Raw genomic sequence first — 12,106 nt, 5'->3', positions numbered from 1 at the left:
GGATATTTTGAATTTTCAAAGTATAACACACATGGAATGGTACATAAAGCATGCTAATCGTGAATGCATAGTTTGATGAATTTTCATACTTGCATATACCCATGTAACCATCACCCAAATCAAGATTCATAATATTTCTGGTACTTCCTTCCCTCTCAGGCATCACTCCCCTGCCCCAAAGAGATAACCACTATTCTGACTTCTATCACCATCAGTTGGTTTTACTATTTACTGGACCTCATATATGTTGTCTTTTCCATCTGGCTCCTTTCACTTAATATAATGTCTGTGAGATTTATTCATGTTGCTTATGTATCACTACATCATTCTTATTTATTGCAGTATAGTATTCCATTATATGAATAGACCACAATTTATGTATTCATTCTCCAGTTCATAAACATTTTGGTTGTTTCCACGTTTAGGCCATTATGACTAAAGCTACTATAAATATTTTTATATATGTTTTTTGGTGAACATAGTTGCTCATTTCTCTTAAGTATGTACCTAGAAGTAGAAATGTTGAATCAGAAGGTAGATGTATGTTTAGCTATAGTAGGTTCTACTTTCAAGGCTGATTGTGCCAGTTATCAATTTATTGCCATTCAGTGCCAAACCCATCCTTATTACCTGCTCTGTGATAATGAAGCTGGACCCTGTAAACATTTCTCTTCTGCCATCTGGCACATTGTTAAGCTTTGTCAGGAGAGGGTACTGACTGCCACTGCAGGAGAAAGTGGCTTCTCTTCCTGGCTCTGATGTGCTCACCTGCTGGGTTCCTGCAGCACATGGTTCCTGCACACGTGGCAGCCAGAAACACACAGCACGTCTCCAATGACAGCTTCCTCCAGCACCACAGAGGTCAGCTTTTGAATGAATCATCCTGTGGGAAGTTTTCCAGCAAATTCCATAGTGCAGCACCTTTCCCTGGATGGCTTCCCTCAGTACCCAAGAGGAATGCTCTCCCTGCATTCCATCTGCAACAAACTTCTTCATCATCCAGGGAGTCATGGCTACACTGTCTCCAACAAGGTGTGGACCTCAGCCTGGGGGTAGAGGGTGAGGAGGGACCTCATATAGGTTTGTTCCTTCTTTGGGTGCTCTGCTTCAGCCCCAGAGGCTACTCCCTGTATCTGCTATAATTATATTCCTTAGAATTCTCCTTTCCCCTTAGCACCTTTTATACTTAAAAATTATTTACATTAAAATTTCCTTGTCCAAATTACTGTGTGGTTTCTGTATCCTGAGTGAACTCTGGCTGATACATGGATATACAGTTTTACACCTCTACCACCAATGTCTGAGAGTTCCAGTGCTTCTAGAATCAGTTATTTTAGAGTCCTATCTACTAACTCCTACATCTGAAAGATCTGTGTGTCTGCTTCTATTGTCTATTTTTTCTCTTGCTTATCGTTATCATTTCCTGCCTCTTCACCCGATTATTTTTTATTATATGCAGACATTGTATGTAAGAGGTATAGAGACTGCAGATGATGTAATTTGCTACAGAGAATGTTCCTTCTTTCCTCTGTTAAGCAGATGACCATGAGGGATGATTGTTTCAGTCTGGTGAAGGATTAAGCTGAGTTGAGGCTGGATTTCAGTTTTTGCAAAACAGTCTATCTCTGTTTACCTGTATTCCTCACACATGGATTTTGATTGAGAGCCTTGCAGGTCTCTGTACCCTCAGCCATGAGGGACTGTGGAGATTCAGTTGTGCCCTTCAGAGGTTCCTAATCCAACTGTCTAGATTCTGCCCCCCTGTAGATTCAAAATCTGGCAAATGTCATGAGGTAGGAGCTGGCCTTTTGTTTGAGGCATGCCCTTTCTTCTTAGAGAGACTTTGTTTTCTAAGTGCTGTAAGACTGTGGAAGATTTCACTCTGCTTTTTGGATGTACTCAGACCCAGAACTCAGCAAATGTCCTGTGGAGAAAATGGGGTTGTGTTTTTCAAGCCTCCATGTTCCCATTTTTCATTCTAGTACCATGTAGCCACTCATAGCTTTACTGGTTTCCTTTCCTCTATTAGAGATCTTTCTTTTGGGCAAAGCTTGATTGTTAGGCAATGCCCCAAACTGGCAAATGTCCAGGGAGATGAGTGAGGGGACAGCTGGAGAGACTCATCTCATCTTGTTGTGGTAGGACCATTGGCCTGCCACAACCTACTACATCCTGCCTAGAAGAGGAAATCCAGGCTTTTTTTTTTTTTCTAAAGATTTTATTTATTTATTTGAGAAAGAGAGATAGCGAGAGAGAGCACGAGCAGGGGAGGCCGGGTGGGGAGAGGGAGAAGCAGACTCCTTGCTGAGCGGGGAGCCCGATGCAGGACTTGATCCTAGGACCCCAGGATCATGACCTGAGCTGAAGGCAGACGCTTAACCGACTGAGCCACCCAGGTGCCCCAGAAATCTAGGCTTTTGAGATTCAAAACTCTTTTCTTTTTGAACTTCTGTCTGTAGCATGTATTTCAAAATCTTAGAGTTGACTTTTCTTTCTTGACAAATTTGTGCTGTAATATCCCTAACTGGAGGCTCTGAATGTCAAAATATCTGGGTTCAATGTTCTTCAAACTGTAGGTCACAACCCATTAATGGGGCATAAAATCAATTTAATAGGTCTTGATAGCATTTTTAAATGAAACAGAATAGAATAGAGTATATCACATATAGTAAAGATAAATATTGTTTCATTAAATTTTTGTTTCACTTGTGTGTGTATGTATTTGGTTTTCAGTGTAAAACCTATTCGTTTCTATGGGTTGCAGCCAAAAATGTTTAAAAGCCACTAGACTTTAGTTTAAACAGAGGAAGAGCTAAGGGGGAGAAAAACGAATGATCAGAACAAATGTATTAATTGAGTACGGACACCTTTTTGGAGAAGTGTGGCCATGCCTGGGAAATGGACTGATTCTTTTCTGGCCCCAGCAAGCAAGAGGGAGTCTATGAGAGGGATAAGCCACAAGCATCAGGAACCATAAGCATCAGAGAAGAAAATCCTGTGAGGTCTATCTCCTCATGGGGCTGGGGCAGCTGGGGATGTGCAGAGCGGGTAGCAGGGAGAGTTGAAGATGAGAGATGACTGAATTTGGATCGGTACGAGCCACGAGAACCCTGAGAGAAGACCGTGTCATTCTTGGTGCCATATCATGGGTAGCCCAGTGAACAAAAGCCTGTGCTTGGCCCAGAAGAAAAGCCAGCTGAGGGGATGAACAGGCATGGGGGTGGGGTGAGGCTCTTCTGCTAACCCATGGTTGGTGCTTCGGGGTCAGCAAAAGATCTAAGTCTAGCCACAAGCCTAAGGAGACTAGTATCCACTTCACCTTCTCCCTGCTTTCCTAACACCAAACACAAACACAATTGACCTGCCTGTCGAGGCCACCAGACATAGGCGAAAGAGTATGGGCTCTGTGGTCAGAAGTCCCTGACTTTGAGTCTACTGGCTGGATGGGATTGGGCTTGTGTCTCCTTATTAAGACAGGGTAGGTAAGACCAGCACAGGTCATTGGGAAATGTGCAGACTCATCATTATGCCCATGCCTGGCACACTGTGAGTGCTCAGGAGTTCAGAGCTGCTTTTGCCCCCAGGGACCGCAGTGGGGCAGAGAGTTCTGGAAGAACATTGTGCCACAATGACCAGGCTGGCTCCTGGCCCTTGAAATCCCCAGGCCCTCTAGGCTTGTGCACTGAACCCCCAGGCACCAGTTTGGGTCTGCTCTGAGGCATGGCACTCAGCAAGCCTTGGGGCAGAGAGACCAGCCCAAGACACTGCAGTGGATGTGGTACATTTGCTTGTGTCTCTGAGCCGGAAAGTTCTGCTCTGGGTCAGCCAAGCAACTCCTGTCTTTGCCCTATTGCAAGAGCTGGCTCCTGGCCCTGTGGCTGGCCTTGGACTTCAGGCCCTGAAACTTGGGCCTGAGCCCAGTCTGGGTTTTTGGCCAGGAGTCCTTTGGGCCAGGAGTCTGGCCTTCTACCTTGCTGCAAACACACCTGGTCAGCCACGCGGATCTGCAGGAGTTTTGGAAGACTTCAGCTCAGTCATACCTCAGCATATAAGGGTTTCTCCTTTCTCAGTCTAGCTGAGTGTTATTTGTCCCTTAAGCCCTGGCTCAACCATCACCGCTCACAGAAAGCCTGTGCTGGGCACCCACACCCTCCCCACTCTGGGTTGGGTGCCCTTCCTCTGGGCCCCCACAGGACCTGGGACCTCTCTCTTCCACACCATTTACCCTCGGCTGGCACTCAGTTTGCTTGGAGGCAGGCTTCTGCACAGCCCCCAGCACACAGGAGGTGCTCTGGCAGTGAATGAACTGTCAAACTCAGGCCTCATTTTCCTGCTCAGTGCCCCTGTCTGCCAGGAACTGAGCATACTTTATTTCAGGGTTCAAAGAGCAGAGGAGGCAGCCCAAATGGGACAAGGGCCCTGTTGTAAGCCCTCAGCCACAACCTGCATTAGAGAATCCCAGGTACCTGTGTGTGACTACTAGCTGTTTCAGTTCCATTTCTGAGGAGACGGATTTTTATTTTTTTATTTATTTTTTTAAAAGATTTTATTTATTTATTTGACAGAGAGAGAGACACAGCGAGAGAGGGAACCCAAGCAGGGGGAGTGGGAGAGGGAGTAAGCAGGCTCCCTGCCCAGCAGGGAGTCCGATGCAGGGCTTGATCCCATGACCCTGCAGTCTCAGGCACTGTCTCAGCTCAAGCTGAGGGCAACAGAGCCCTGTGCCAGGCAGGGCCCAGGAGAGGATGTTTCTTGACAGACGGAGCCCAGGAGGGGCTGACAGACAACCAGGACACACAGACCTCTGCCAGTCTCCCCCCAAGGCTTGTGGTAAATGGAAGGAAGAAGAAGAAGCAGGTTCAGAGCAAGACCCAGCCGGTCACAATGAGCACCTCTCCCTCAAGCCCCTTCCTCAGCCAGCTCTTTTACTCCCTGCCAAGGTACGATACTTGATAGCACCTAAAGCATGGGGACTCTTAGGGTCCATGGGGACTTCAGAGCAGCAAGTGGAAGTGGGGGGACACAACGGCTCTCACCAAATGGCTGCATGGGTACCTGGGAGGCCAATCAAAACCTACATCAGATTAGGCTTGGGGTAGAAGGTGAAGCTCTCAAAATGACAAGCGGGTGAGGGGCGCCTGAGTGGTTCAGTCAGTTGAGTGTCTGCCTTCGGCTAGGGTCATGATCTCAGAGTCCTGGGATCGAGTCCCACATGGGGCTCCCTGCTCAGCGGGGTGTCTGCTTCTCTGTCTGCCCTCACCCAGCTTGTGCTCTCTCTCTCTCTAATAAATAAATAAAATCTTTTTAAAAAATGACAAGGGGATGGAGTTCCCTGGATATGTAAAACGGTTCCAAGTCATCAAGGTCCACCTACAAGAAAGTCCTCAAAAATGACACCAGTTATCAAAATTACAATGAGCTATCACTTCACTCCCAGTAGGGTGGCTATAATAAAAAAGACAGCATTGGCAAGGATGCGGAGTCATTGGTCCTCTCGCACATCGTTGGTGGGAATGTGGTGCAGGTGCTTTGGAAAGCAGTTGGGGGTTCCTCAAAATGTTAAACATAGCTAAGCATATGACCCACAATTCTACTTCTACTTCAGTTCTACTCTAGTTCTACTCCTAGGCATACCACCAAGAGAAGTGAAAACACATGTTCCTATAAAGATTGTACTCGAATGGTCATAGGAGCTGTTATTCCTAACAGCCCCAAAATACAAACAACCTAACTGTCCATCACCTGAAATGGAGTAACAAAATGCAGTGTATACATACATTGGAATATTATTTGGTCATAATAAGGAATGAGGTGCTGCTTCATGCTGCAACATGGATGAACGTTGAAAACTTAATGCTAAGTGAAAGAAGCCCGTCACAAAACGTCACATGTGGTAGGATTCCATCTATATGAAATGTCCTGAGTAGGCAAATCCATGGAGACAGAAAGTAGATGAGTGGTTTCCACCGACTGGGGGGATGGGGAATGGGGAGGGACTGCAAATGGGTATTTTGGAGGGGGGCGGCATGAAAATGTTCTGGAATTAAAAATCGTGATGGTCCAGCAACTTTGCTGATATACTAAAACCACGTAATTGTATACTTTTAAAGTCTTGTTTTATGGTATGTGAATTATATTTCCATTTTCTTAAAATAAGGAAAAAAATGTCATCGATGGAGAAGAGTTAGAACTGAAACAATGACATGGAGCATGAGTGTCGCCTGTGCCCGTCGTATCCACCTGAACGAACTTGGGGCCCAGGAATGGTGCACCAAGAAGGCCTTGGGGGAAGACACGCTGGGTCAGGATCTAGGAAGAAACACGTCCCGGGATTCGAAACGAACGCGGCTGAGATGACGGCCGGGGTCGCTAAGGACTGGGGAGGACTGGGGAGGCATCGGTAGGCTCAGAAGTTGGTCGGGCCAGAGCGGAGACTCCAAGGTTGGGGCACAGAGGCTCTTAAAGAGGCCCGAGCGATTTCCCATTCTCCGTCCACTTTAAAGCCAGCGCCGCGGAGCTAGGTTCTGACCGGGTAAGTGCGCGGGGTCGCAGGGGAGGCGGCTGGGGCCCTGCTCGGAGCCGGCGGGGGAGGTGGGGTGGGCTCGGCGGGGGGGAATCGGCGCGGGTGGCCAGGACTGAGCGGCCGAGCCGCGCATCCCGGGGGCCCGGGTGCGCGCGGGGGCGGCGGGGTCGCGGCGCCACCGCCCCCCCCCCCCCGCCGGCGCCCGCCGCGGCGCTCTATTTTTAGCAGGCGCTGTTGCAATATAAGGAATGCGCGGCGCGCGAGGCGCTCGGGGCGCGCGCGGGCTGCGCGGTCGCTTTAAGGAGGCGCCGGGGCGGGGACGGGCGGGAGCGGCCAGAGGGCCGGCGGGCCGGGAGCCGCCAGTCCGGCTGCAGTGGGGCCGGCCGGGCGCGGCGCTGCCTCCTCGGCAGCGCGAGCATGAAGGAGGCGGCCTGAGGGCCGGAGCCGACCCGGGGCTGGAGCGCGGGGTGAGTGGTCGCAGCCGCTGGGGAGGGGAGTAGGGTCCCGCCCGGCGCTTTGTTCCGGGCGGGAGGTGTGGCCGCCCCCGGGCCCTGCCGCGCTCACCGCGCGCGGAGTGCGCCCGGGGACTGGCGGGGAGTGGCCTTTTGCCCCCCACCGCAGGCTCCGGCGTAACGTTGTGCGATCGAGAAACCCGCCACAATAGAGACCCCAGCGGGGAGGGCCTGTCCACCGCCCAAAGAGCCCCTTTCATGGAACCGCCCTTCGGTTTCTTATCTGCCTGGGCGAGGACCAGCGGGGTGGTGGGCGGCATGACTAGAGCGGCAGGGGAGGTGGCGGGCGGGCGAGGGGGGGACTGTTTCTCCCGTTTTAAAATGGCGTTAACGTGGGCAGGGATCCGCCGCGGGTGTTGTCAAATTTATCTCAATAATAAAAAGCAGCCTGCCGCACAAACAACCCTTCACTGCGCCCGGGGCTTGGGGCTCTGCTCACAACTGGGGCCCGGCTCATTCATTGACCGGACCTGGCTGGGGTAACTGAGTGGGGCACGGTGCCCATTACTGCTCTGCGGGGAAGGTAAGGACAAAAAAATGAGCGACAGTGCAGTGTGGTCAACAACGCGATCAGGGAAGAGAAGGGGTTGTAGGACAGACAGCGTGGAAGGTCAGGGAAGGCCTCCTAGAGGAGGTGATACCTGGCAGGAGTGTGGGCGCTGAACACCCAATTACACTCTGTGGCTGGAACTGAGGTCTGTGCTGGCCTTGGAGAAAGCGGAGTCTGGAGAGATGGACAAGGGCCACTTCATCGGGCCCTGATCTCAGAGCTCTGGGATTCCCCTACCACCCCCCCACCCTCCCACCCCCGCCCCACGGGCCCCTGCTGGTACCGAACCTCCTTGAGCTAAATGGTTCTTGCATCTACAAAACACACACTCTATCCTGGACCTGATCAGAGAGAATGACTGACGAGGCTCAGAATTCTAGCCGCAAAAGAGTAATAAGGGAGATCTGACTTAAAAACCCTGAAGCCCGACTATAATAGCGGCACCAGCAGGGCTCACACAGACCAGGCACTTGACCAGAGTGTGCTTGCTCTTGCTGGTCACTTGACAAGACTCCCAGAAGTTTATTGTAATCCCCACATGCAGATGGGAAGCTGTGGCTAGAAAGTATCAGTAACTTGCCCAAGATCCTACCCTGAGACCATGTGGCTGTTCAGGCTCCTCACCTTAGAGTCGGGCTGTTCTGGGCTTGAGGGCTCCAGGCGCAGCCTGTCCTAAGCTTTTGCTCACTTGACAAGCACGGGTTGGTTGAAGTGTGGGGTGGTGACCTTTTGGTATTAATAACTGACATGTGTCAGGGGCTTTGCAGTGAACAAAGCATTTCACGGAGACAGTTCTTAGAGCTTCTTCTGCTTCTCTTCCCAGGGAAGAAACTTGAGCTGCCTAACATTTTATAAATCTCCTAATTTCCTGTAAATTGCAAGTCCCTGCTGACTGGGGCTGAAAAGGTTTCGGGCGGTGGTTTTCAACCTTGGGTCTGTTCTCACTCTCAGCAGCCAGTGAGTTTCTCTGTCTGCGGTTTATGGTGTAGTTTGTACTTTCTCTGCCAGGTCAGGAGGTATTGGGCTTTGATGCTCTGGGGTTTTCAAGGCTGCAGGGTCTGCCAGCCTCTTGCGGAGGCGGTGGTGTTGAGTAAGCCGGGTGCTCTGGTAGAAACTGCCCCCACCCCCGACCCCTGGCCTCAACATTTCTTTATGGAGAAGAGGATCAGAGCCCCCTGCTGAACCCCAGTGAGGCAAGAGACAGTCTTCCAGGGTGTGCCTGCTTTGCTCTCGCAAAAGGCAGTTTGCACTTTCCACTACTCATACTTTCACCTACAGAAGACATTTTTGTGGCGGGTATAACTTTTATTTTATTATTAGCTCTAACCGTAGGTATTTCACACTTTGAGTTGATCTGAGCTGCTTATAAAGTGACAGATCTCTGGGGTTGGTTTCGGAGTTTGAGTGATTACCTGGAACCAGGGAGGACTACCAAACTCGGATGAGCTGAGCTAGCTCCTGGGGTGACTGGTCCTCACATCAAGTCAGATTTGCATGGTGACCAGCCTGTTGGATCAAGTGAGTTCTCAGGGAACATGACCTCCGCTTTATATCTCACACCTGGTGTAATCAGTTCTACCAGTGAAATGCCCCCACACAGAGTGTTCCTCCCTGCAAGTGATTGAAAACATACCTGCTCATGCACTCTGTATAGTTTGTACAAACCACACTTATGTGACCTAAATGTGCAAAGCTGGAATATTCTCAAGCATCAGAAGTGTGCATTGAGTTGCAGAGGTTCTGTACCTGTCAGGCTCAAGGCACATAAGAGGTACAGTTACCTTTGTGTGGCGTTGGGACAAAAGAAGGAGCTGGGAGAGCACCCTGTGCCCTGGGGCATCTGGCAAGTATCCATTGTCTAGGGACTATGCAGAAAATTCAGGGTGCGAGAGGAATTTTGTTGATGGACTCTGAGGCCTTGCCAACCTTCATCGTCTTGGTTGTTACCACTGGGCCTTACGGCACTGGATCAGTGGGGCTGCTTTTGGCTGCAAATAACAAAACCCAAGGAATAGTAGGTTAAGCAGAGTTTAGGTCTTCCAAGGATGCCGAAGCTGTGAGGATGCTCTACACAGACACTGGATATTAGTGCCACTTCCCGCAAGCTCTTGCATGGGAAAGGCAGCCAAGAAGGCTGAGGGTCTGGTGACCAGAGCAATGGTTTTACCTTATTGGGTCACAGCCTCTTCAGTATGCCAGTGAGAAGCCCAGAGAAAAGTTGCCTGGGTGTACAGAGTTGGGCATACAATTCAGGGGATTCACGGATCTCTGAAAACAAGCCCTAGATTCCAGGTTAGATGCCCTGGTCTAAGCCACGTTGTGTCACTAGTGGTTACTGAAGACCCACTCTAGGCTCTGCAGCTCTGCCCTCGCAGCTAGGCTATCGGCCTGGGATCGTAGAGTCAGGTATTAAGAGTGAAAATGAGCGGGCCAGTTGTTGGTGCCTGCTTCAGACAACAGAGCTGAGGTGAGGTGAGGTGACAGCTGTGTTGCACCCCTCGGCGCCTGCCGTGCATACTTTGGTGCTCATCTGCAGTCTTCTGGGTGGTGTTTCTATTGCACGAGATGAGATTGGCCTCGCCTGCTCCCAGAGACTCCACCCCCGGGCCCCCACCACTGAGCGCCGGGTTGGCACCATCCAAGGCAGCTTTCTGCACCCAACCCACTTAGAGGGTTCATGAAGTAGCAGTGTGTATTTAACTTCTTAATGTCCCTCTCATTGACCTTTGGTATTTTTGGTAGCTTTTCTAGGTGGGGCCTGCTGATGGCCAGAAGACCAAATGACAATGTAGGTCGTTGCTGGTTGCTGAAGTGTTATTGTGGGTCTCAGAGGGGCATATTTTCATCTCCAGAGCTTGGCATCTGGCTACCTAGATGGGTAAAACACCATGATTTACATCTGTGTTGTGGTGCTAATGAGATTTGGGAGAGCACCAAGGATGGATTTGGATTTGGCTGTGCAGCCGTGTGGTGGTAGCATGAGGAGAGGATGGAGAGGTGGGGACTCTGCACCCTGGTTCTGGTCTTCTGTGACTATCTAGAGGGCCTTGGGTACATCGCATGCTGCAGAGACCCAGGCGCCATCTGTGACTTATCTGCCTGCCCTCAGGGTTGTCATGGGATTAGATGAAAGACACAGATGAGAACATGCTTGGGAGACCAGAAAGGGCCATAAGGATTAAGAGCATCATCAATATTCAAGCAACCTCAGATAACAGAATCATAGATCCAGAAGGGGCCCCTGGAGCGTAGTTAGTCTAGATTCAGATCCTGTGGAGCACATTTCTCAGAGCGGTCAGGGAGATAATTTTAGGTGGGGCACATACAACATCATTTCATTTTAATACACTTATTTATATATATTATAAAAATACAGGCATCACATCAAACCTATTTTTAAAAAATGGATATTTTGTTCAAATTAAGGCTGGAGAAAGGTTTTAAGTTAAAAAATATGGTGGGGGCACCTGGCTGGCTCAGTCGGAAGAGCATGTGACTCTTGATCTTAGGGTTGTGAGTTCAAGCCCCATGTTGCATATAGAGATTACTAAAAAAATAAACTTAAAAAAAATAAAAGTAAATGAAAAGTATGGTGATTCTTTTTTTAAGGTTTTACTTATTTATTTGACACAGAGAGAGAGAGAGCAAGAGAGAGCGCACAAGCAGGGGGAGTGGCAGGCGGAGAGAGAAGCAGGCTCCTTGCTGAGTAAGAAGCCTGATGCGGGGCTCGATCCCAGGACACTGGGATCATGACCGGAGCCAAAGGCAGACGCTTAACTGACTGAGCCACCAAGGCACCCCAAAGTATAATGATTTTAAGGTAAAGATTAAGCCAGTAATAGTTCAGTAGTAAACAAATATGGCCCAAACAGGAAAGTGACCCCTTGAATAAAGGCTGGGAAACTTTCAAGGGAGTCTCTCCCTTACAGTCCCTCCCTTACTCCCTTGGCTTCAGCTGGACCCTTCTAGAGGTAGGAAGCTTACTGCCCCCAAATCCATCCACTTTTCCATTTGGGGATTCTCTCGTCCTTACAAAGTTCTTTCCTTTCTCCCCTTAAGCTGCCCCCACTGGATCTGTCCCGCATGAATCTCTGACAGCCATGCTTTTCTCCAGCACCAGCTCCTCTTTTTTCAGCGGCTCCTCAAATGGCATGGTTTAAAGACAGTCAGTCTCTGTCTGTCCTCCCTTCCTCCTTCCCTCCCTTACTTCTCACTCCCTCCCCTCCCCCCTCCTTTCCCCCCTCCTCCTTCCCTCCCTCCTTTCAACAAAGACTTGTGGGCTGGCCCTAGGTTAGACACTATGTTAGCTACATCTAGGCCTCACAGCAATTGCCATTAGCCTTTTATGTATGTGGAAACTAAGGCTCAGGGAGGTTGAACAGGCCACGTCCAGTCAAAGCCTGAGAAAAGCAGAGCCCAGGAGTCTGACCAAGGTCCATCTGGTCCCCAAGCACATGCTCCTTCTGTTACACTGTGCCGCTTACAGAACTGGATGACCAAAATGACACATCTCGTTTCCTA

At 49.9% G+C, this 12,106-nt stretch overlaps 2 protein-coding genes across 9 annotated transcripts in view; one reads left to right on the top strand and one right to left on the bottom strand.

Annotated features, from left to right (window-relative positions):
• NME9 (NME/NM23 family member 9) overlaps nt 1-8,222 on the bottom strand; it is a 39,623-nt gene extending 31,401 nt beyond the window's left edge. The window contains exon 1 of the mRNA XM_073899475.1: nt 8,178-8,222. The gene's annotated coding sequence lies outside the window, so the exon portion shown is untranslated. The remainder of the gene's footprint in view (nt 1-8,177) is intronic.
• MRAS (muscle RAS oncogene homolog) overlaps nt 6,402-12,106 on the top strand; it is a 53,530-nt gene continuing 47,825 nt past the window's right edge. For 7 of the 8 annotated variants that reach the window (XM_025881687.2, XM_073899496.1, XM_073899510.1 and 4 more), the window contains exon 1: nt 6,834-6,990. The gene's annotated coding sequence lies outside the window, so the exon portion shown is untranslated. Of the gene's footprint in view, nt 6,533-6,833; nt 6,991-12,106 lie in introns of those variants that run through there. The other variant, XM_073899501.1, reaches the window with a different exon arrangement.

The sequence above is a fragment of the Callorhinus ursinus genome, unplaced genomic scaffold, assembly GCF_003265705.2.
Source record: "Callorhinus ursinus isolate GAN/ISIS: 27379988/994484 unplaced genomic scaffold, GSC_fseal_2.0 scaffold1, whole genome shotgun sequence".
Lineage (NCBI taxonomy): Eukaryota > Metazoa > Chordata > Mammalia > Carnivora > Otariidae > Callorhinus > Callorhinus ursinus.
The sequence above is the reverse complement of the archived record's forward strand: the minus strand, read 5'-3'. Positions and strand labels throughout refer to the sequence as shown.